Genomic DNA, 22,262 nt, shown 5'->3' with positions numbered 1-22,262 from the left:
CCCTTTTTGATTCAGCTGTGAGGTTTTTAGCACGGGGAGTGGTTGCGTCTGGAGTTGTATCTCATTGTGCTCTCTTACACTTCAGATGTGTTTTCCCTTTCCCTCTTGGGCTGCAAAAGCTATGAGGCTCAAGTATTAGTTTTATTTTGTGGGTGAGCTCTTGTTCACTGCTAGTTAAATTCCAGGGAGAAGGTCTGTAATAGCATGCATCCTCCTTTTAAATAGCCTGTGCTATTTGCCTGAGTGAAGGGCCTCAGCATCCTGACAGAATTACCCAAAGGAGCTTCCACTGATGCTTCTGGTGTAGCAGTAGGTGCTCTGCACCTGTTGTGGATTCAGAAGGCCTTTTTTTCTAGCTGCCTTCCACTTGGTAACCCCCTGCTACAGAGATATTACAAAATAATACTTGGTGCTTTATAGTGGTTCATATCTTTGAATTTCAAATAGCCAAGCAACTACCTAATGAGAATGTAAAACCTAGTACAACAAGCAATGCAAAATGATTAAGAACAAATGCTTTGGATACAATTTATATTGAGGGAGTAGATTTAATTTTTCATTTCTACCCATGCTCAGACATGATTTTTTTTTTTAATTAAGAAAATGGAAACCAACTTTTTGACATAACCAGTTTAATGACTCTGTAGCCAGGACTGTAAAAGCCTGTTCCTTTAAACATGCATGTCTAACTTTAATGGGTAGTGCCGTGGACTGCAGTGGTCTGTTTCATCTGAGGAGGTATGCTTATAGGTGGAAGCCCTTGTTTTTGAGGACATGTTTCTTGGCAGTTTCCATTTATGACGGATTTTGTTATATAATGCTACATAGGTTTCTGAAGGAAAAAAAACAAGTGGAAAAATGTTAGTATTTTTTGTGCGTGAATACATAATTGAGAAAATACTTCAACTATTTAGATCAGCTATCTGAGATCTACGAACTATTGACAAAGCAGCATTTTGCTGTTCTGATGGCTTTTTGTCTCATTTCTATACATTGTTTTATAGGCAAGTGTATGCTCAAGCTAATTTTGATTTTAAAACTATTTATTCTTGTAGAAAAGTAATATCAAATTTTATATTTCAAGGGTAGGATAAATCTCAAAAGCAGATTCCTAATGGAGACATAGTAATTCACAACACCTTTATGGCCTTCAAAAATGTGTTGCCTGCTTGAAGAGGAGAAAGCTAATAAACACCAACGTGCTAAAAACCTGTTACAATGGGCCCAAACAGGGAAGTCATGTTTCTACTCTTAAGTATTGGAAGAAATTACTGTTAGCACTGCTGCCTCCCCCTAGAGCTTCTTAACCACCATGTGGATTAGTCTGTTGCTGAACTGTTAAGTGGCGGAGGTGGAAGAGTAGATATTTGCTGGCTTAGTTCTCAGATGCGCTTGTCTGATTTGGATAGAAAGTATCATCCTGATAAAGCTATGTGGTCAGAGACCTATTTAATTTATTTATAATAATTGAGAAAAATGATGCCATAGTTACTTGCCACACTACAAAGATAATCGAGCTGTGAAACTACCTATTTCAGATCCTTGTAATGCTGCTTTGTTGCCTTTTTCCAAGTTGCTATGTACCTTACAGCCTGTTTTAATTGAGTTGTTGATCTTGTGAACAAGTTGCATCTGTGTCTGCTTTTCATGCAATCAAAAGATAGGTTTGTAAAGAGCCTTATCATCCTGCCCAAGGCCAGGATTGCTCCTGTTTTTCTGATCTTGAAGACATCCAGAAAATCATCCTATTGAAAAAGCCAGAGCACTCTTACAGAGCCACGTTGTTATCTGCAGGAAGCATACATCTCTGTTTGCACCTTAGCCCCAACTGGAAGAACTGACGATCTTGGAGCCTCCAAACTGAAGCCGATTGCTTTCAGAGTCCAGGGTTGCCAAGGTCAGAGTTTAGGGACTGAAATGGGAGTAGTGCAACTGTCATGAGAATAGGTTAATACAGCTTCTCTTTGCACGTCTTCTAATTGGTCCTAAAGTAATAACCAGTGTTATTTTTTTAACCTGTGCAGATTTTACCTACTTTTGGTGGTCAAGGCCGTATAGAGTGCTCTAAGTATTTCCACCTTTGTCCCCTGAGTGTAAGTCAGGGCAGAATCAAAACATACTCAGTCAGTCCTTAGAATAAACAGAGGATATTAAAGATTACTTTCAGTGGCAGTAGTTAGGTTTTCATTAGGAAGAAACTGGCAGTGTGAAGTTTTCCACTTAGGTGTAGTATATGGAACCTGAGAGAATAGAGAACAGAACTAAATGTTATGAAACCATTTTGAAATGGGTATCCTCTTTCTGTGAATGGCCATGAATCACCTAAGCAAGCACGTGCATCTCAAGGGGGAAATGAGATTGGCTGTGAGAGCTGCTGTCTGTGCTTTGAAAAGGTGCCAGATAGCAAGAAGCACCGTTATTCTTGGAATTCCCCAAGAAAAATTATGACCCTGAACTGCATCCAAAACAGGCTAGAAGGTAGCCTGTGAAATCTGGACTAAAATGCTTGTAACATTTTTGTGGAATCTTCTAAAGAGGATGCTGCTGAAGTCTTACAATTTATGGACCTCTAACTCACAGGTTATAGTCCTAACACAATTTCAGACATGGTGGGTGAGCTGATTTCTCTTTGTAGTTACTGGGAGTTTAGATCTATATCTCAGGAGTTCATGCATGTATTTACGTGTTTAATCTGCTCTTTCCTCCTCTAATTTTTTGGTGGTTCTTCTTGGCCTGTGAAAAAAGAAATGTGGCTTTTAAAATACAAATGAAGAACTTGCAGGTAATTGCCAAATACAGCAAATGCTCTGATCTTGAGAACCACCATCTCTCTACATTAGAAACCTTTTCCTCCTCCTATACCATTTCTGATATATTGTTTTAGTGTTAATGGTACATCGACCACGGAGTATAACAGTTCCCAAAGACTCACACAATGTTTTACTTCTGTGCCTGTTGTCGTAAGATAAATCTTTGAAGTTAGGATTTCTCTTCACTGGCAGAATTAGAAGAATCAGTCAGTTCAGCTACGTAAGCAGAGTCCAGGATGAAACTGAATTTTGGGGTGACATAGTACTGAAAGAAATATTTAAATAATGGCTCAATCACTATGTTAATTGTTATTTTGTTTATTGGTTCTTGCTTTTGTTTTAATGCTCCTTGGACATTCTCATCAGAATAAAGAGATGGTAATTCCATAAAAGGCATTTTTGAAGGACTGTACTTTTTGAGTTACAATGTAAGAGAATCTCAGTTTTGTAGAACTGAGCATTATTTAAAAAAAAAATAGTTCAAGCTTAGTTCCTGTGTTTCTTAGGGCTGAGAAAGTTAGCTCTGCTTTTGTTACTGTACTTGTTGATCTTATTTTCAAACAAAGGCTGCATCTGATGACATTCATAGCAGTAATATTTCAAGGGCATTTAATTAAAGGGAATGAATCACTTTAAAGACAGGACTGTAACTGCTCACAGAGCTCTTTTGCAGCATGGTGGTAGATGAAATGTGGCATGTCGGTAAAAAGAGTCATAACACTTCAGAAGCATTAGTGAGGGCGGTCTCCTACTGGAAGTACTCCAGGGTTTATTTTTAAATGCCTGTATTGAATGTTAAAGGTACTCTGTGGGTAAGATTTTCAAAGTTGTCTGGGGATTTGGATTCCCAGAATAGCTACTAAAATGTGATTATTAGATTTGAACTTAGGTGGTAAATATCTTTTGGAACTGTTGACTTTAGTTGTTAATATGGCTGTTAAGAGAGAAAGCATCTGAGAATGCTCTGGCCTGAACGACGCATGCTTTTCATGAAGCATTTTAATAAACAATTTGTCTTTAAGTGTTTTCCCATCCTCTGGGAAGCTATTACAAAAATGTGTGCCCATGAATGTTTTATTTGGCATTAGGATAAATGTATATGTTCTTGATAATGTGTTGGATGAAGGAAATGTTCATATAAGTGGAAGAGTGTTGGTAGATTTAAGGGGGGGAGGTTTCTTTTCTGTAAATCACACTCAGTTTAGGAAATAACTTTGTCAGTAACTAAAAAGACCAGAGGAATTTTGCATCTAAAGCATATGTGCTTCCTGCTTGGAAGGCTTCAGCTTATTTGACTGGAATTTAGGAAAGGTTACTTGTGCAGTTAGCTCAGGGATGGAGGGGTAGCACAGTTAGTGATATGTTGTTCCTGTCAAACATGTTTTAATTTTAGTTATATCCACAGAATTTAAGTGGGGAAAAGTGGCCTGTTCCTTTTCATTTCAAACTGAAGGTCCAACAAAGAAGACTTTTTTCTTTCTTTTTTCTTTCTTTTTTTTTTTTTAATATAATATCCAGGTCTGCCAAATTAGGAGCCAGCCCAGGCAGAGTACCACAAAGTTAATGCTTTTGTTTGCTAGTGGTTGCCATGGAGGAGAGCTGCATGCAGACACGGGCACACATCCACAGGAGGAATTGGTCTTTGCGGTGCTTCTTGTTGAAGTACTTGACTAGTAGGTTTTCAGCTCCGCAGACACGCACAAGTAGAAAACATCACACGTCCAGTTTCTTGCTAATGAAAACCCCAACTGCTACTACTGAAAGTAACCATGAATATCTTCTGTTTGTTCAGAGGACTTACTGAGCTTGTTTTGAGTCTGCCCTGATTTACATGCACAGGCATAAGGCAGGGATGTGTAGAGCACTGTACTTCCTTTTAGGTAAGGGAAGGCTGCTATTAGGTCCTTCTGGAGCTGTCTCTTGGCTGAACAAGCCCAGATTGCTCAGCTTCTGTTCAAGGGGCACGCGCTCCAGTCCCCAGCCATCTTGGTGGCCATCCGATGAATTTGTTCCAGTTAGTCAATGTCTTTGTTGTACTGGGGGGAGGAGAGAGTCCCAAAGCTGGATGCAGTATTCTAGGTGTGGTCCAATGAGTGCTAAGTAGAGGGTAATAATTACTTTCGATTTACTTGCTATGGTCCTGTTAATGCAGGCCAGATGCTGTTCACCTTCTTCAGGGCATACTGTTGGCTCACGTTCACCTTGCTGCTGCAGGAGTCTTCAGCTTCCCTGTAGCGCTGGCTGGTCTATGTTGCACACTCTTCCAGGATGTTTGCCAGTGTCACAGCATGGTTTACTCTGTGTCCACAAGGCAAAAAAACAAAAATGAAGAATGTTAAATTTCAGCAGACTTGGGTCTGGAGTAAATCCTGCCAAATCCCATAGGGTTTATGTGCTTTTCAAGTACTGTGCTCCTTGATCCGTTATTTAGAAGTGCTGCATCTTGTTCGATTGTGTTGGTAGCAATGAGCTTGTGGTTTGGGGTTGCAGTATGTAGGAATAGTGTATCCTAATCTGATCATGGACACAATGAGATCTGGGACCTGGTTCTGCAACAGTGTCTAATGAATGTGGCCAATTCTGCATCTGGTAGTCAGAGCCCAGGGGCTTCTAATGTAATCTTTGCGTCTAACTATGCAGAAAGAATTTGAGATTTTTGTTTGAGACACACTTTACTGCCAGGCACATGGTCATGTGCTGAAGGAGCTGATTAACTATATCATATCTGGTTAGTGTGTGGATGTATCTTTCCTCAAGCTTTATGGACAAATAGACCCTTCACTTCTGCTTCCTAATATCATCTTATGCTACTCTGTGCATAATTATCTAGTCACAACATATCTAGTTGAGACATGTTTTAATAGACATGAGTCAGTACTCTTTATTTTCACTCATTGCATTGTGACTCATTACACCCACTGCATTATTAAAAATGCAGAAACGTACCTCCATTTGGATATTGTTAAAAGCACTGTAATGACTGGTTTTAAAAAGTATGTTAAATGAACAATTCAGTTGAAAGTATATCTGGATGGAAGGGTAAAATGAACCCAAACTGTTTGGTTTCATAGCTCATTTCCAGTGGTACTCCCATCTGAAACCACGACCCCTATGTTGTATTAGGGTCTCCATTTGGGACTGTTCGATGAACGCATATGCGGACTTGTATAAAGGCTGTGCCCCGAACAGAGAGATGAGAGGAACTGGTGAGACATTGCTCATTCTGTACCTTAACCAACCTCAGCCTTGGAGGACAAGTGCTGTCAAGAGTCAGTGTGCATCTGTGACTGGGCTCTATTTAGTGGCTTTGTACATGTGTAGCTGTGATCGTGTGCAGTTTCTAATAAAGTCATATGTTTGTTTTCCTGTCCCATTTAGGATTATTTTGAGGACAATGTGTAAGAACCATCTCTTTTGTGCTGTTGGCAAAATGGAGTCACGTCTGCTTAGCATTTTGAGTGAGACACACTGCATATGAAAAAATGATATCAATCACAGTCTGAAATTAGAGATATCAATATGATAAATAAACAATATCTGTGAAACACTCATACATTACCATATTTTAAATTTGCACAAGATTCTCTTTGGCAAGAAAACAAACTAGCACTTCATGTTTCTCCTCTCACTAATGGCCTCAATCTTAAGAAATGCCAGCTTGTGTTTTTTCTTCAAGTGGTGGTCCAACAATTTCAAAACAGATGGCAAAAGTCAGTCTTTGTGTTTGAGTCACTGCTTTGGTTAGTATGTGACTGTGATTAGAGCAGTAATTTCTTGTAAGAAATCATTTGATTGATACTGCTGGCTGTTTGTTTTGTGGAAGTTTGTTATATTTCGTAAATTACTCTTTGCTTGAAAAGGCTTGTAGAATTCTTCTGAGTTTACCATCTGCAGTTTGCAATTACTTAGCGACTTTGAGTTACTTAGCGATAAAAGCCAAGTGGAATTATTGTTGGTTCCTGGTTGTGTTTTGTAAATAACCACCAGAACTTAATTGAACTGAGTTCTGATCCTCTTTTAAAAGTTTTATGAGCATAAACAGTGCCATTTAAAGTTATCCTGTTGCATGCATCAGTGTGTTTACATGGTCAAAACTGTCTTTTTGTGTCTACACGGAGCTGTAGGAGAGCAAGAGCTCTGGACTTGGAGAAGGTGAAGGGAAATTCATCTCGGTAATGCTGAGGTGAATATGTGGCTGCAGGTGATTAAGCAGGGAGGGGGGCATATGGTGGAATGGAGCTGGAGAAGAGCAGAAGCAGGTGATTAATAGGAGTGACCATGAACTGCTAAGTCCTTAGAGACCGATGTTCAGAGCAATGCTCAAACACTGACATGCTTGGTTGGGGTAGCCATGGAAAAGTTGGCTCTTCAAACAAGATCAGATATTCATTGCTAGATCAACATGTATGTTAGACCACAGAGGCTAAATATGGAAAAAAACATGTCAGATTAGACTGACTTTTCCAATGGTTAGGTCTTACTGCCTGACCATGCATTTCCATCATCACCATAGCACCACCATCATCACCAAGCATTTCTACGGTGATGATCTACAAGTGAAATAATAAAAAAAAAAACCCACCCACACTTTACTTAATTTAAATCTATTAATTTTGTTATGAAAATCAGAGGTATAATGCTGCAGACACAGAGCCACTGATGCTGGAACCAATCTGGGTTGTGGTTTAACAAAATATTAAGTTCAACTTTCGGACTCCTACAAGTGGTTTAAAAATGTGTTGGTGCATGACCCAAAGCTTTGATCTAGCATAAAGCTTCTCTGATAGTTCAGCTTTGTTTAAAACACTTACTGGGTTATGCTTGTGCTGTTTATATCAACAATTGTCTCTTAGTGCTACAATTACTTTATACAAGAACAGGAATCACCCGTCCTCTGACAGCCAATATAAAGCTAACATAAAATTATAAAGCCAGTATAAGCTTTGTCACTTATACTCCTACTATTTCAATCACATAAAAATACGATCTGTATAGATCCTGAAACAGATCAAATTTCTGCTGCTGGCTGATCCAACAGCACATAGATCTGGTATTAGCGCCCATGGAAGCCTGGTCTCACCTATGGATAAGAACACTTATGTTCCCTATGTTTCTGAGTTTCACTTCTTTGTTCTGTAAAGATGTTAGCTGTGGCCCAAGTAACTGAGTGGCAGTCATGCTGTGCAGTCACTGGATGCAAATCCCGCGAATTGAACTCATCTAAATGCTTCCATAGAGATCAAATGAGTAACATGAGATGAGGTGGCAGGCCTCGTCTTAAAGAGTACATAAGATAGAGCAACTATTAATGTAGTTACTGGAAGCAAAAAGACAATGAAGGCTTTGATTTTTTTTTTTTTACCATCAATGTAAAAGACTGAAAGCTGAAATTATTTTAAAAGGATAGAATGATGTCCCTCTTGCTCAACTTTGCGGAACTGTAATACAGATTGACTGAATTCAGAGTAAAAACACAGGAGAAGTAATAAAAGAATCTACCGTTTTTGCATCTGAGTTCAGATTAGGTCATACTGAATATTATTTCATGGCCTTTCTCCAGTGGTTTGTGAGTACTTCCTGAAGTCAAAATATACGTTTTTGGATGATTAATGGTCAGTAGTTAAATGAGGGCAAGCAGTGAAATATTCTGAGGTTGCAGAACACAAAGTGAATTGACAGAGCTTTCCAGCACAGTTACAACATCCTCCTCATGACAGGAGAAACGTTATTTCACTGTCCCCGTCCGCTTTGACTGGGATTTTGCATTTCCCATGAAACTACTTCAGTCATGATGTAAAATTTAATAACAGCAATGTGCATTTCACTTCTTAAGGCACTTCAGGCAGAGAAAATGAGCGAGCAAGCCAGCAGGATATGATAAGAGAAATCTCCATGGATTTGTAATACTCCATGGATTATGAAGTAGGAAAAGTGGATACATGGATGTAGGGGAAGTTGCATGCAGTGCATGCATCTGTTTTCAACTATTTTGAAATTTGGATTATTTGCAACATATATCTATATAAGTGGAGATTAATTTAAGTGTCATGGAATCATCACTGTTTTATTTAACTGTATCATGAGGAGCAGCTAAATGAGCTGAGCAGTACTGCAGAAGAACACAGCGTTTGTCCTGCCTTCCTATTTTTAGATTCTTCCTGAAATAAGAGGAATAAGTGGTATAATTCCAACCAGGGTTTTCTCATGAACACCTAAACTACTTACTTAGCTAAGAGCCTGATACAGAGAGAAAATGTCAATTTGGAAAATGCAGTGTAATGTGGATTATTTTTTAAGTAATTTAGAGTTCTCAGGAGTAAGATTCCGGGCTAATTACTCATGTCTGTCAGGGCCCGCCCTGGAAGCATTGCCTAACTTTGACCTGCTTCCAACTGTCTGGGAAACAGCCAGGTTGCTCAGTGGAATTAATAAACATTCAAAGGCTGTTTTAGCATATTTTAAGCATGTCATAAGCATATCATCACCAAGGTTTAATTGAGGGCTCCTCATAATCCAGATTTTTAAATCTGATGCTGTTCTCACTGAAGTCAGTTGGAGTTTTGATACTGAGAAATTATTGTTCTTAAGTTGTAAAAATCTGTACAGTCTTTACTGAATAATTTATTACTTTCAGTGCTGGATGCACCAGAAACAATTCTGGTACCATTCCTGTTCCCAGGTGTAGGAATAGCTGTAATCTGAGTAGCTCCCTATCTTACAGAACCTATTTACCTGGTATATTAATGATGTAATTGAGGAAAAAAAAAATCCTTCAGAAGCAGAAGACTGAATGGTAATACGTGCATGCTATTTTGAGGGCCTAAAGACCATGGTAATTGCCTGAACAATCCCTGAGCCTGTCCCACGTGATACAGGAATAGAAGCTCTTTGGAAGCCCAAAGGATGCTGCTTGCCTCGGTGTGGTTTATGGCTTTAGTGTATCTTACATCCTCCGTATGTTCCCAAACACCATCATGCCTACAGGCTTTTTGCAATATGAAGCAACGGATTTAGGAGAACATCATGCTTCTGGCTACTTTGAGGACCAGTATTTAGGATAAGCATATGGCCTGCTGTGAGAACTGTTGTGATTTCTACTTGTGAAACCCTGGCCAAGAATGATGGAGGCACTGGGTTGAAATGCGCTGAACTTGTCATCGCCCTTTTCCTGATAATGAAATGTTTCAGTTTATAGACCTGTCAAATCTAGTACTGCCACTTGTCTTCTAATTCTCCAGTAGTATCTAGTGATGTTGCTCTCTCAGTAATATTTACAGAATGTCTTGGTTTAAACAGAAGGAGGAAACAATTTATTAAAAACAACAAGCAAAACCCAAGCCCTCTTCCTCTCTTTTTCCATTGTTACAGGTTTATTCCTACTAACTGAACCTTTTGAGACGTATATCTAGAATTATATTCTATCTCAAAGTCTAGCTGTGTTCACATATTTTAAAAGAAGGCATTGAATATTATTAGGAAAAATATCTCGGTAAATGAATATGTGCATGTAATAGTTTCAAATAAACGAATATGTTACATGCAGAAATCAAAGTTACTCACTCTTAGAGTAATTCTGTAATGAGAATAAGGAGAGAGACGCAAAAGCAGGCAGGTTTTACTTCACAGCAACTTGATGTTGACTGCCATGTGCCCACAAATTGAAGACAAAATTCTTGTATGCTTCTTAGGGATTTAAGTTTCAAGGCTCAGCTTGGAGTTGCTGAATAGAAAGCTATGACAGATAACAGGTCGTCTGTAATAACAATCTATGCAGGCTCTTGATAATACAATGCGATTTGAAACTGCTTGCCCAGTGTAAAAGAAAAGTGAGTCTATGTGCTGCGGACAAAAACGTAACAGAGGAGTTGCTGTGAGGAAGCCTGTCAGGTTTGCTTGTGTGCAATGTATTTTGAAGTACCTCACTTGAAACAGGGTTACAATATACACAGTGCTATTTTAAAAGAAATAGAAGTGATTAAGTATTCCCAAGATGAAAGTAACTTCAACTCTGAGAATGCATGGGAGTGCCTTAGATTCAGGTTCATCATCATATATGAATGAATTGGTAGATTCTTGAGTCTCATGTCATTCTAGCTACAGAACCTTCCTGACATTTGTGGTCATCTTGAGTGTGTCATTGTGATTAGTCACTTCAGCTAAAGGATGCTGGAGAGTTGTCTATTTTTTTTTTTTTAGTAATTTATGTAGTAGATGCATTATCCATCTGTAATCTTCATACTCCTTCGCCTGTGTTGAAATTTTATCTCGTGTGCATCTTTTAATCCATGGAAGCCAGGAATACTTTACTGAAGATACCTTTTCAAAGTTGTCAGGATTATTTTGAAGTCTTGTTTGTTTGGGATTCTTCAGAGCAAATTGAAGGCAAGAATATATTTTCATTGCTATTATTCTAATATCCAATACTACCCAGAATACCCAGAGCAGTTTTCATCTCCAAGCGTTTTAAAGACATCTTTTTTCCTTATTGACAAATTATCATTTTAAATTCTTAGATAAATTAAACCAAGGTAGAAAGTTGAGGCAGCTGCCTGAGACAAGGGATGACTGGTACCATATTCAGTGTTAGCATGTAGAAATTTCAGTTCTCTCTCTTTTTTTTTTTTTTTTTTTTTCAAATGGTGTGTGACTCACATACCCACTAAATAAAAAATTGTTGACTCTTGGTCTCGGTGGTTTGGCCTCTCCCCAAATAATTGAATGGGCTGGATGAGGATCACTGAATCACGTCTAGTCTGGCAGGAATGACGGTGTAAGAACTGCCAGCCTGTAAATGGAGAGGTCGTGGGATGCTCTGGAGACTAATGTCTTGGTGACATTAAAGCTTTTAATGGTCGCTGGTCAGGGAGACTCCTTTGGAGTTGGATGAGCCCATTATAAAATCTGAGGCCATGGGGATGCCATTGAAAACTTGTATCTGCACTCCAGCAAAGTGCAGGGAGCCACCATACTAAGCCAGGGATAGCTGGCAGGGTAGATAAAGAGGCTTTTTTTTGCCACTTAAGCTATATGCACAAATATTTGATTTTGCTAGCTAATGAATCATGTCTTGGCTTGAGAAGGCTGGTATCGCTGTAAACCTCTGTTGGCTCCAGAACACTTACCTGGGAAAGTCTCCCGTGATGCCCAGATAGATAGCGAAGGGCCGTGGTGAGAAACTAGCGCTGATACCAATGACTCAGGTTTGGAGTTCTGCAGCCTGTGACTATGTGGCTTCACTCCCAGATCGACTGCCACAACCTGGGGAAACACAGTGCAGGGTGCTGCTCTCAGGCTTGCCTCAGCTCTGACTTCCAGGTTTGTATGTGTACATTTTTTTCTGTACACTTCACTAAGGGTCCAGCTCAGTCCCCCTGAAATGCAATGGCAAAATCCTCTGCGCAACTCCCTTGGGTGCCCTGCTGATTTGAACCACACAGTTCATCTGGTAACAGTAAGTGACAAGCTGGTGGCTTAGAGCTCCATTGACTGTGCACGTCTGCAGAGCAGAAGGCATACGTATTTATGTGTGTATGTGTGTGTGAAATTGGGTATGCATACTGTGAAATGCTGTCAATTGGCAGCAGGGCAATCAGACAAAGAGCTTTTGTTACTATCTCTTCTCTTGAGGAGCTTGTTGTGATCAATATGTAATTACTGTGAGAAAGAAGCAGAAGATCCAATGTTCCATATATATGTATGTATATATATTTTTTCTATTAGTAAGTTGGATATCTTGCCTGAGTGTAATTAAGCTTAAATTGGATCATGTAAAAAAAATTCCAGAATATCAAGTTTTGTTTATTCACATAACAGTCCTCATTGAAGTGTTTTTAGTTTTCCCTTCAGTGCCTGAAAATGAAGACATGAATGCTGGGGGAGAAAGGGATGAATGTATGGAAAAAAGAAAAAGAAACCCATCGAGTATAAGCGTTCTTACTTAGCATACTGAAGTCTTCAGCCTTGGGGTTCAGGGTGCTGGCAAGGAAGCAGAGGTGAGTGCAGCACCAGAGCTGGTGCTCAGTTGATGGGTATGTTAAGTTGGTGCAACTCGATGCCTACTGCAACCCGGTGATTTATAGTAGATGAATCCCAGCCAGAGACCTGCGTGGCTACGTGCCGGCGTCTCAGAACTCGCACTCCTATCCTAGTTTTCCAACTCAGCAGGGATGTATAGAAGTAGATTTGGAAACAGCGCTACTTTTTTACCTCTAGAGGGACCACCAGTATCAGAGATGAAGCCTGCCACACGCTGGCAGTCAGCTCAGCACACTCCTTTCTCTTCCCTACTTGCTCTGCCGGAGACAGAGCGCTCCAGGCGTTACCAGATCAATAATAATGAAATAGCGAAAGGAGAGGGACTGTAGGAAGCGAAATTTTGACAAGAATTACATTATCAGCATGCTGCCTGCGAACACTGGGCTGCCTTCAGAGTGGCGAGAAATCCCTCTCCATACTGCTTGGATGTCTCCTGTACCGGCTGCTCCTCTTTTTCCTCCCCCTGAGAGGACTATGTAGGCAGAGGATTGTACTCATGCGTTAGGATTATTACTCTCTCATTTGTAGTTGTGGTTCAAACCACTTTGAACCACTGACCCTCTCCAGTCTGACCTCTTCCACCGCAGTCAGGGCAGAATGAGCCCTCAGAAAATTGTGGGTTACGTGATGTCTGGGGATCCCTGTAGCATTTTTGTCTCTGCATTAAGCAGTTGCACTGTGTGAAATTTCAGCTATGGCTAGTTAGGGTAGAAAACTTAGCACTTCACTAAAAATGAAAAATCACTCATTGGCTTCTTGTTCAGCATAAATCAAGGTGAACATGGTCTCCCTGTTTCAGTATCTCCAAACTGGTCTGAACTTGCTCTTCAGCATGACTACACTCTTTCAAGCAAAATTCTGCATAGTTTCCTCCTACTTGTTGCCAAAGGTGTCTCCATGATCTCTCTGATTTATTTACTTTTGATAACTACTTAGAGGGAAATGCTTTGACTACATTTTCAGCTTTTTGATCTTAAACCTCCATAAATGGGAGGAAAAAAGCTTTAGGTATGCAAATACAGATACATAGAAAACATACATATGAAAACACTATGCAGCCAGTTAAAAGATTAAGTTGAATGAAATGTGTGATAAACAGAGTCCTTCCTTTTCAGCTCAGAGCTCCAGGTCAGGGTTGGATAATAACGTAATGCACGTTTTTCTTAATTATGTTGCTCTGTTCTGACTGTTGACATAGCTGTGTTCTACCTAAGATGACCTAGTGTTGTAGTTACTGATATTTGGAGAGTTGAAACTTCTGTTTTCTCTTCATATGGAAAGCCTGGACTAGGCATCTTTCTTTAAGTTTACACTAAAATATGTATCTCTGAGCCTTCATGACAGTCTGTTGACTGTAACCTCTCTGCAGCAGATTGGAAAAGGGTGAGGGATGCTCTAGAAAAAATGGAAGAAAACTTGTACAGTTTTTCTACACCAGCTCTCGGGGACGAACTCTTAAAGGAACTGAAGAAGAATGACCTTGTTATTAAGGTGTTAGACTGGGAAGTTGATGATTTGGATTTATGTGTTAGCTTTGCAAGATATCACTTATCTGACCATGGGCAGGTCATTTAATCTCTCTGAGGCTCCATTTACCATTTACTTACACAGGCTTTCAGGGTACTGATTGTCTAATGCTTTGTAGAGCTCTGAGCACTGCTAAACCTTGAGCTGGTGTAACACTGCAGGCATTGCTGTGCTTACTGGTCAGCCCTGGTCTGCTTTATGTGCTGCTTCTATGTCTCCGGAGCATGGAAAGACAGGAAGGAAGGTGACTTTCTGGCATGTTTTTATTCCCATCTCCCCTCACAGGATGTCTAAGTTTGTGCAGCAACAGCCTAATGTGGCAAGCGAGCAGCTGCCTGCATGGGGCGGAATACCACTTTGTGCCTGCAAAATGGATGATCAGAAACAAACCAACTGCAAAACATGCTGGACTCATTAAATTCAGGAGACTTCCCAGCCATAGATTTTGTTGTGTAAGTAACAAAGATCAACAGGTACTCCAACATCTGTGGGACTCAATAGCGCTATCTATAGTCTTCACGTACATTCACCAGCTTGGCTCGCATCCCTGGGAAAACCCTCTCTTTGGCGGCTTTTAGGGGAATGGGCTGTGTCTCCCCGGGGCTTGATTGGACACTTCTCAGCTAGCTGTTCTCCAGTGGAAAGGGACAAAGAGGGAGCAATGGGACAGTCACAGGAAGTAAGGGGATGGCTGTGGTTGCAGGAGAGAGTTGGCATCATCACCCGTTTGCCTATTTTGAGATTTCTATTTGAGCAATAAAATGAACCCTGAAAGAGAGGACTGCATCCAGATTGGCCACGGTGGTGGTCCTTTTTGAGCAGAGAACCGGGCAAGCAGTTTACAGGTACTGAAGACCTTCAGTTTCAGAGTGCTAACAGTAGTTATTCAGTGTTCAGTAAAACTAGGCTAATAGTTCATTCCTTCCTTCTCCGTTCACCTTGTTTAACAGCCATTTTGTTTTTCTATGGGCATAATAACAAGGCAGTTTTGTCTCCTTTGCCCTTCCTGCTTGTTGGAGTTCTTTTAGCTACTGTGATCATGAAGCACCTGCTTTTCTTCAAGGCAGAAGCTGGAGATCAAAAATCCTGCTCAATGATTATTTGGTGATGGTGGGAGGATTTCATGCAATCCTCTAAGAACAGCAGGCTTTAATCTGCAAACAACACCCCACCAAGAATTAAAATATTACACTTAGATCTCTGTGTATCTATCATAATTCACTACAAGATTTTAAAAGTTTCACTGAAATACAGTGAGATATACAGAAATACAGTGACATACACACAGGGAGAACTTAAGAAATTAATCTGCTTTAGAAGTATAGAACAGTAGTTGTCTTGCAATAAGCCAGTCTCAATCCTAGGGATTATTTAGCACAACTTCCTGTGTGTCCAGTAAACAGGAAGAAAAAGGCCATGATGCTTAAGGAAAAAGTAGTAGGTTGCACAGGTGAGTGAAGAGTAGTTGAAGTTTTTTTTCTGATAATGAACTCAGATTATAGGATGAAATACAAAGACTCTGGGGAAGACAAGTGCAAAGCTTCCTTGCACTTCAGAAGATCTTGGTATTGAAGCTAAGGGAAAGTCCCATTTGTAGCCCATTTCGTAAGGTGCTCATTTTTACTGCTTTTCACAAAAGGGTATTAACGTTTCTGTACTTACTTTCTTCCAGTGACTGGCTTTTATCTTCGTCAGTACTGGCTGCTTTCAATTCACAGTTCCAATGCAAGGTATGCTTCATGGCAAAATATTTTCTTTAAAGTGTTATGGTCTCTGTTCATCTGCACATCCAAGCCCTATGTGCAGCAATAAATTGATCTGCTGTCGGTTAATTTTTAGTATCTCTACTGAACCTGAATTTACCCAGGGCAAAAGCCTGTTTTTTCCTTGCCAGTTTGGAGAAAGCCTCCTCTTTCCCACTCTCACCTTGGGTCACTTAGATAGCAAGCCAGATGCCTTTAAAAAGGATCTGGGGAACAGTCCTCTCTTCTGGCAACATGTTTTGCATCACTAACAAAAAGCAGGAGGTTTCTCAAAAGAATCTCTCCTATTTTGTCTCTCTCCAAAATCATTCATTTGAACTGTAGTATTGAATTGCCTGAAATAGTCTTGCAAGGCAACTTAAAGAAAAAGAACTGCATTTAAAGAAATGGGCCCCTGTATCATGGCGCAAGTCTGCTCTTGACCCTCTGGGTATCTGTGCATTACACATGGGGCAGAGAAATGCTGAACTGATAATTTCTGGTTGATGCAGCTGCCTATCCAGTTAGCTGAGAATGGCTAGCAAGTTTCAAGCCGGCCAAAACTTTTTTTTTACTTTCCTTTTTTCCAAGAAATTCTTCCACAGAACATAGGCCACCCTGCGGGTCTGTCTTGCTGTTTCCAACAGTGAGCGATGCAACTCAGCTTTTCCGTGTGGCTGGGTGGTTGCAGTTGCTTTCCAGTGAGCAATGCCATCATGGAATGAGATTTGCTTTCCAAGAAACCTTTAAAATTGGTTAATTCCTTCTGTGAAGTATTCAGCTCTCACTTTAATTTCTTCAGATCATAATGCCCAAGGAACTTGTTTTTGCAAGCATCGATAGTCTTCCCCCCAAGAATTTATAAGAACAGCTCAAGATTTTCTTTCTTGAAAACTGCCTCATCCCTTCCCTGCTACCTTTTCATGTTCCTCCAGCTCACTTATAGTCAGGGTATTGCAGGTTGTCACTCTTGGGAGAAGACAGGGATGATGAAGATGGTTGGGGGTTTTTTTGGTGCCATCCTGTTCTTGCATCCTGTAGATATAGAGTAACCAAACAGCAGGAAGCAGTTTCATGGCAACCATGCTCTTTTTCTGTCTCTTTTTTGAAAATTATGCAAAAAGAAAGTAGGAGAACAATTGCAGAGACAGCCCTGGGTAATGGTTTTGCTGTTCTCTCAGAGTAGTCCTTGGGTGTTTCTCCAGTTTTTCTCTCTCAATCACATCCTGCTTATATAAACCAGTCTTTTGCCTCTCACACCTTTATCAGACCTTTGGAAAAACCCCACAGACAGCACTACTGTCCCAGTTTTCGCTGTGACTTCTCTGTAGCCAGTGTTTTTCCACTGTTTCAACTCGTTTTACACAAAGGGACATTACAGTCATTAAGCTGAGCGCAATGTGGGTATCACAACCGGCAGCTTCAGAAAGGTGCTGCTACTGCATTGCTGGCAACATCTCAAAATAGAATGGCTTTTAAGGATGCTAAAATAACCTGTTCTTCTGCCCAACAGGGCTGAAGTCTCCATTATTGCACTGAATTTGTTACCTGCGTTTGCTGAGCATCCAACTCATGCAAGCTTTTACTTGTACGAGTCAGCTTCTACACTCTTAGAAGCTTCTGCAGAGTTATGTTCTAAATCAGTTATGTGCTCACAAGATGTGCTGCTGTGAAGGAAAAACATGTAGACACTTCCGACTGCTTTGAATTTTATTTGCTCTCATATTTAATGTTACAGTCTTGTATTCTTTCAGGCAGCATGCCCAGGCAATTTTTTTTTTTTTTTTTATTTCCTTGTTACAGAACACTGCATAGAGGTTAATTTTCCTGCAGGGGTTTCTGAACTCTAAAATGCCAAATTCAGTGCTCACAAGAACTGCCTATTTTACATTGATCTTCTATCTTTAGTGCCTCTGCTGCTCTGTTCTGGATACACAGACCTCTTTAGAGTGAGTAGGGAATCCTTAATGAATGTAGGTTGGTTTTGTTTTGGGGGTTTTTTTTGTGTGTCTCCTTCTTTTAATGGTTCACTTACTTAATTTTCCTGTACATTGAAGTGCTGCATTTTTTTTTTATTTAGATAAAAATAAAAAGGTACCTGAAAACTTGGTTCCCCCATCCAAGGTAAGAAAACCTGTTACTGGTGTGGAGAAGTCCCTCCATGTTACATGGAATAAGGTCTCCCATAATTTGTTCTTCTTCTAACAAGGTTGACTTTAACTTTCTGAATAAGGAATGTGATGAACCTTCTGCCCACAGATTGTGTTGTAGCTACTGTTTGAACCTTCCTTACTCCTTCTGCCTCTGAAACTGGAGGCAACCTTGATCTGGCTGCCCCATATGTCACATCACCACCCTCAGACCCCTTTTTCTTCTTCCTCTGCAGAGGTGTAACAAGAACCTCCTCTGTTCCTTGGCTTCTGCTCAGAGAAATGTCTATCAAATGTTTAGAGCTTATCCGAATGCTGCAAGTCTCAAAGATTTGATATGTCTGTTGGTGGTATACTCTCTTTTCTTAGCTTCTTCCTTTCCTTCTGCTCTTCCTGTCCCATCAAACTCAGAGAAGGAAGCAAGATTTCTAGAGGATTTAGCTGGCAGATTAAGAAATGCAGTACGGACTGCTCCAGACTAAAGGAAAAACAGTTCTCACAGTTTTGAAGTGGGTTAAAGGGAATAGTAGATATCAATATTGGCCAGCCTGCAGAGGTGCAGTGGCTGGTCTCAGGGATTTGTAGGGCTGAGAGCTGTCTGTTTGAGACTCTGAACCACGCTCAAAAATCCACTGTTGTGGGCAATGTTTTGGCTGTGGTAAATATGTTTCTGTGATCCTGACTTTTCACTGCCTTTCACTTTCTGCAGTCATTAACACTGGTAATAAAAATGCAGGCATCTACATCAACATCTTTAAATTACTTAATACTCTTCATACTTGCTCTGGGATGAATTTAATCCAGTATGTTTATTGTCCTGTAAAGCAAATGTCTGCCTGATATTAGATTACATTACTGTTTGCTGGTTTTCCTTTTCACAAAAAGGAGAGAATTTAGAGGAAGTTACTGTAATTTCATATCCTTTTTTGTTCAGTATGCAAAAGTAGTCTGGCCCAGTGACTGTGGGGCTGAGATCTATAGCTGTTCATGGTATGTAAATGCTTTATTTCCAGTAAAAATAATGGGTCACAGTCTGAAGCACACTGATAATATTTAATATTCAGACTTCAGGCACAGACACACCTTCACTTACTGCTGTTATCCCATGGTTACTGCTTCTTTCCTGGAGAGTTTCACCTCCAAAACTGAGGTGCCAGAACGCACTGACACAAATGAGTGCAAATGGTCAGGTCCAGTGGTTCAGCCACAGGGACAATAACCCCAGCGGGAGCAGGAGCCTAAACGCTTCCAGTTAACTTTGCAAGAGAAGTAAAATTTCCCCATCTAAAATTTCACACTACTCTTCAAATTTAGATTTTGGACAGGTTCACAAGCCACTTTTCTACTTTATTATTTATTGTTTGTAACAGAGAGGTGCCTTGGGGAAGTTACAGAGAAGACACAGAGAAGGATGCCATTATGCTGGATACTGTATAGATACAGGCTGAGAAGAGGGTTTGAAGAGTTATAGTACATTTAATTTTCCATTTGTTTGTCACTGATTTGAATTATATAGTTACAAAATGCCTTGAATCTGTAGAAGCCAACTTTTCAAGGGAAAGGAAGAGGAACTCTGCAGCCTAAAGTTTGCCCTTTCTCCTATACAAAGTTAATGAAGTCAATGCAAATATATTTTCCATAGAGGAAGCTACATTTACTCAATGCTTCCTGCTGACCCTGTTTTCGCATTTTTCCTAGTGCTGTTGTGCATGTTTTCCATCTGCTGCCTGCAGATTCCCCAGTCCCCTTAGGTTCCCAGGTCAGCTCTTCCCCTCCGCGCCCCATTATTTTTAACAATTATACTGAAAGCAGTGGTCAAAACTTTAAAGTGAAATCATCTTTTGGGGGGTAAAAAATGGAATAAGTGAGCTATAGTCTGTCTGAGAAACTCCAGAGGCCCAAGTATCTGGACAACAAAGTAACTAGGATAAGGAGAGAATGTTAGTTGTAATTAAAAAGTTTGTTTTTGAGGTTTGAGGGCAGATTTAATATCAGGGGACAACGTCCAATTTCCATAATAAGTCCTAAAGGCAGCTGGGAACACATCTCCGAGGAGTAACATGTGTGTCACTTTTCCCCAATTATATCACAGTAAGTGGGGGCTAGGTGGGATTGGCACCAAGCCGATATGTTAGCTTTGACCTGCCCAAGAGTTACTCTTGCGAAGCATAAATTAACACTTTACTAAGTCAGTTTTCTTGTTCTTTTGTGAAACATACCATGGCTCCTGTGAAAACATATGAGAAATTTTACTGTTTAGAGTTGCCAGGTGGTATTTCCAGTGCTGAAGAAACACAGTAGAAGAAACATGTCCAGAAACATGGATCTGGAGAAGGAAAGTCATAATTTGAGTGTCCTCTTGTCTTCCTCCTTTCTTACAGTATCAAGCATAGATCCATCATTGCTGATTCGATCTGCATGCCTCACCACTGCCTACTGCTATCACCCGTCAGTTTCTCCTATGATTTTTTAATTTATTCAGTAACTAATTTTCTACAATTTCTAAATGACTGTAACTAAATTTCTACCACTTTTCCCCTCAGTGTCCCTTATATACTGGTGGAGCATCTAACAACTCCTTGAAATTCCCACATTGCCTTTCAAACAATGTCTCTGTACCATCTCTGGTCAACAGAGCCGAGCAACCGGCGTGTTGGGATTTCAGCTTACTCCCCTTAACTCTTTCATTGTTAAATTGTGCTTCCACATCCACTCTTTTTCCCTTCTAGGTTTTGTCACCAACTTAGACTGAGTGTTCAAGGACAGGGCCCACAAGGGCTTATAGGTGTGCTTATTGATTCAGTTCTGCAATAAAAATAATAAGCATTAAACAACGGAATGGTTGCAATCGTAATGGAAAACTACAGAACTGGAGAGGATCCTACAAAACAAGCAGAAAAAGAAGTGGAAACTCAAGAAGCAGAATAAACAAAAAAAAGGACACTGAAACGAAGAAAAAATTTCAAGAGAAAAATGTAAACAGGAACAGATGGGAAGGAACAAAACTAGAAGGCAGAGAAATTTTGCAGAAAAATATATGAAAGGAGGAGACAGAGCAAGAGAAATGCTCAAAGATGGAACAAACAAAAAAATACAGAGTTCTGGCACTCATTATTCAGACAAAATTTTCTGCTACCTTTCCCGTGAAAGGTTAGGAATCTGCCTTTGGACTCTTCATGCAGACAAAATTAATGAACTACGCTTCAGGAAGGTAAATGCATGTCACAAGCATTGTTAATCTTTGGGGAACTTTTAGCATTATTATTAGAAAAAAAATCTACTTGTCTCTAAGTATATGTTTATAGACTTAGCAAATTAATTACTTAAAAATCTATTTGAGGCTGCTAAGTCAAGTTTGCTGGTGATACTGAGTAAAAACCAAATTAATAAAGCCCAGAGGCTCTTCTGTAGAGTTGCAGAAAGATCTCATGCTATTATCAGGTGATTAAATGGTGAATGAAATTCATGTAGATAAGGGTAAAGGTAATGCACATGGTCAAAAACAATCTCAGCTTTAAGTACACACCGATGGATACTGAACTAGCTGGAACTATTCAGGAACTTGAACAAGCAAGCCCATAGAAATGAAAACTCAACGCTGAGTAGCCACTAAAAAGGAGACAGAATTTAGGAATTATTAGGAAAATACTAAAAACCGAAATGAGATAACATAGTTTTGCTGGTAGGCGTTCTTGGTGTGCTCACATCTTGAATACTGGATGCAGTTCAGTTGTCCCCTCTCAAAGATGAGCAGAGAATAGTGGTAAGTATGATTGAATATATGGGATAGTTTGAATATGATGAACAATTAAATAGACCAGGATTTTCCTGTGTAGATAAAAGACAGATCGGTGAAGAGTATGATAAAAACATGAGTGGCACAGAAGAACAGAAAATGATTGCTCACTGTGTCTTCTCATCCAACAGCTAGGTGACATCAAATAAAACTAAAAATAAAACTTTCTCCCATTCAGAACCAGTACATTCAAAACTGACAA

At 39.9% G+C, this 22,262-nt stretch overlaps 1 long non-coding RNA gene across 1 annotated transcript; it reads left to right on the top strand.

Annotated features, from left to right (window-relative positions):
• Positions 1–12,631: 12,631 nt before the first annotated feature.
• Positions 12,632–21,487, top strand: LOC134517707 (uncharacterized). The gene is made up of 5 exons (XR_010071713.1): positions 12,632–12,802; positions 14,658–14,824; positions 16,045–16,102; positions 18,195–18,238; positions 20,994–21,487. It is a non-coding gene; the product is annotated as an uncharacterized LOC134517707 (long non-coding RNA).
• The last annotated feature ends 775 nt before the right edge of the window (positions 21,488–22,262 follow it).

The sequence above is a fragment of the Chroicocephalus ridibundus genome, chromosome 6 (genome assembly GCF_963924245.1).
Source record: "Chroicocephalus ridibundus chromosome 6, bChrRid1.1, whole genome shotgun sequence".
NCBI lineage: Eukaryota > Metazoa > Chordata > Aves > Charadriiformes > Laridae > Chroicocephalus > Chroicocephalus ridibundus.
The sequence above is the reverse complement of the archived record's forward strand: the minus strand, read 5'-3'. Positions and strand labels throughout refer to the sequence as shown.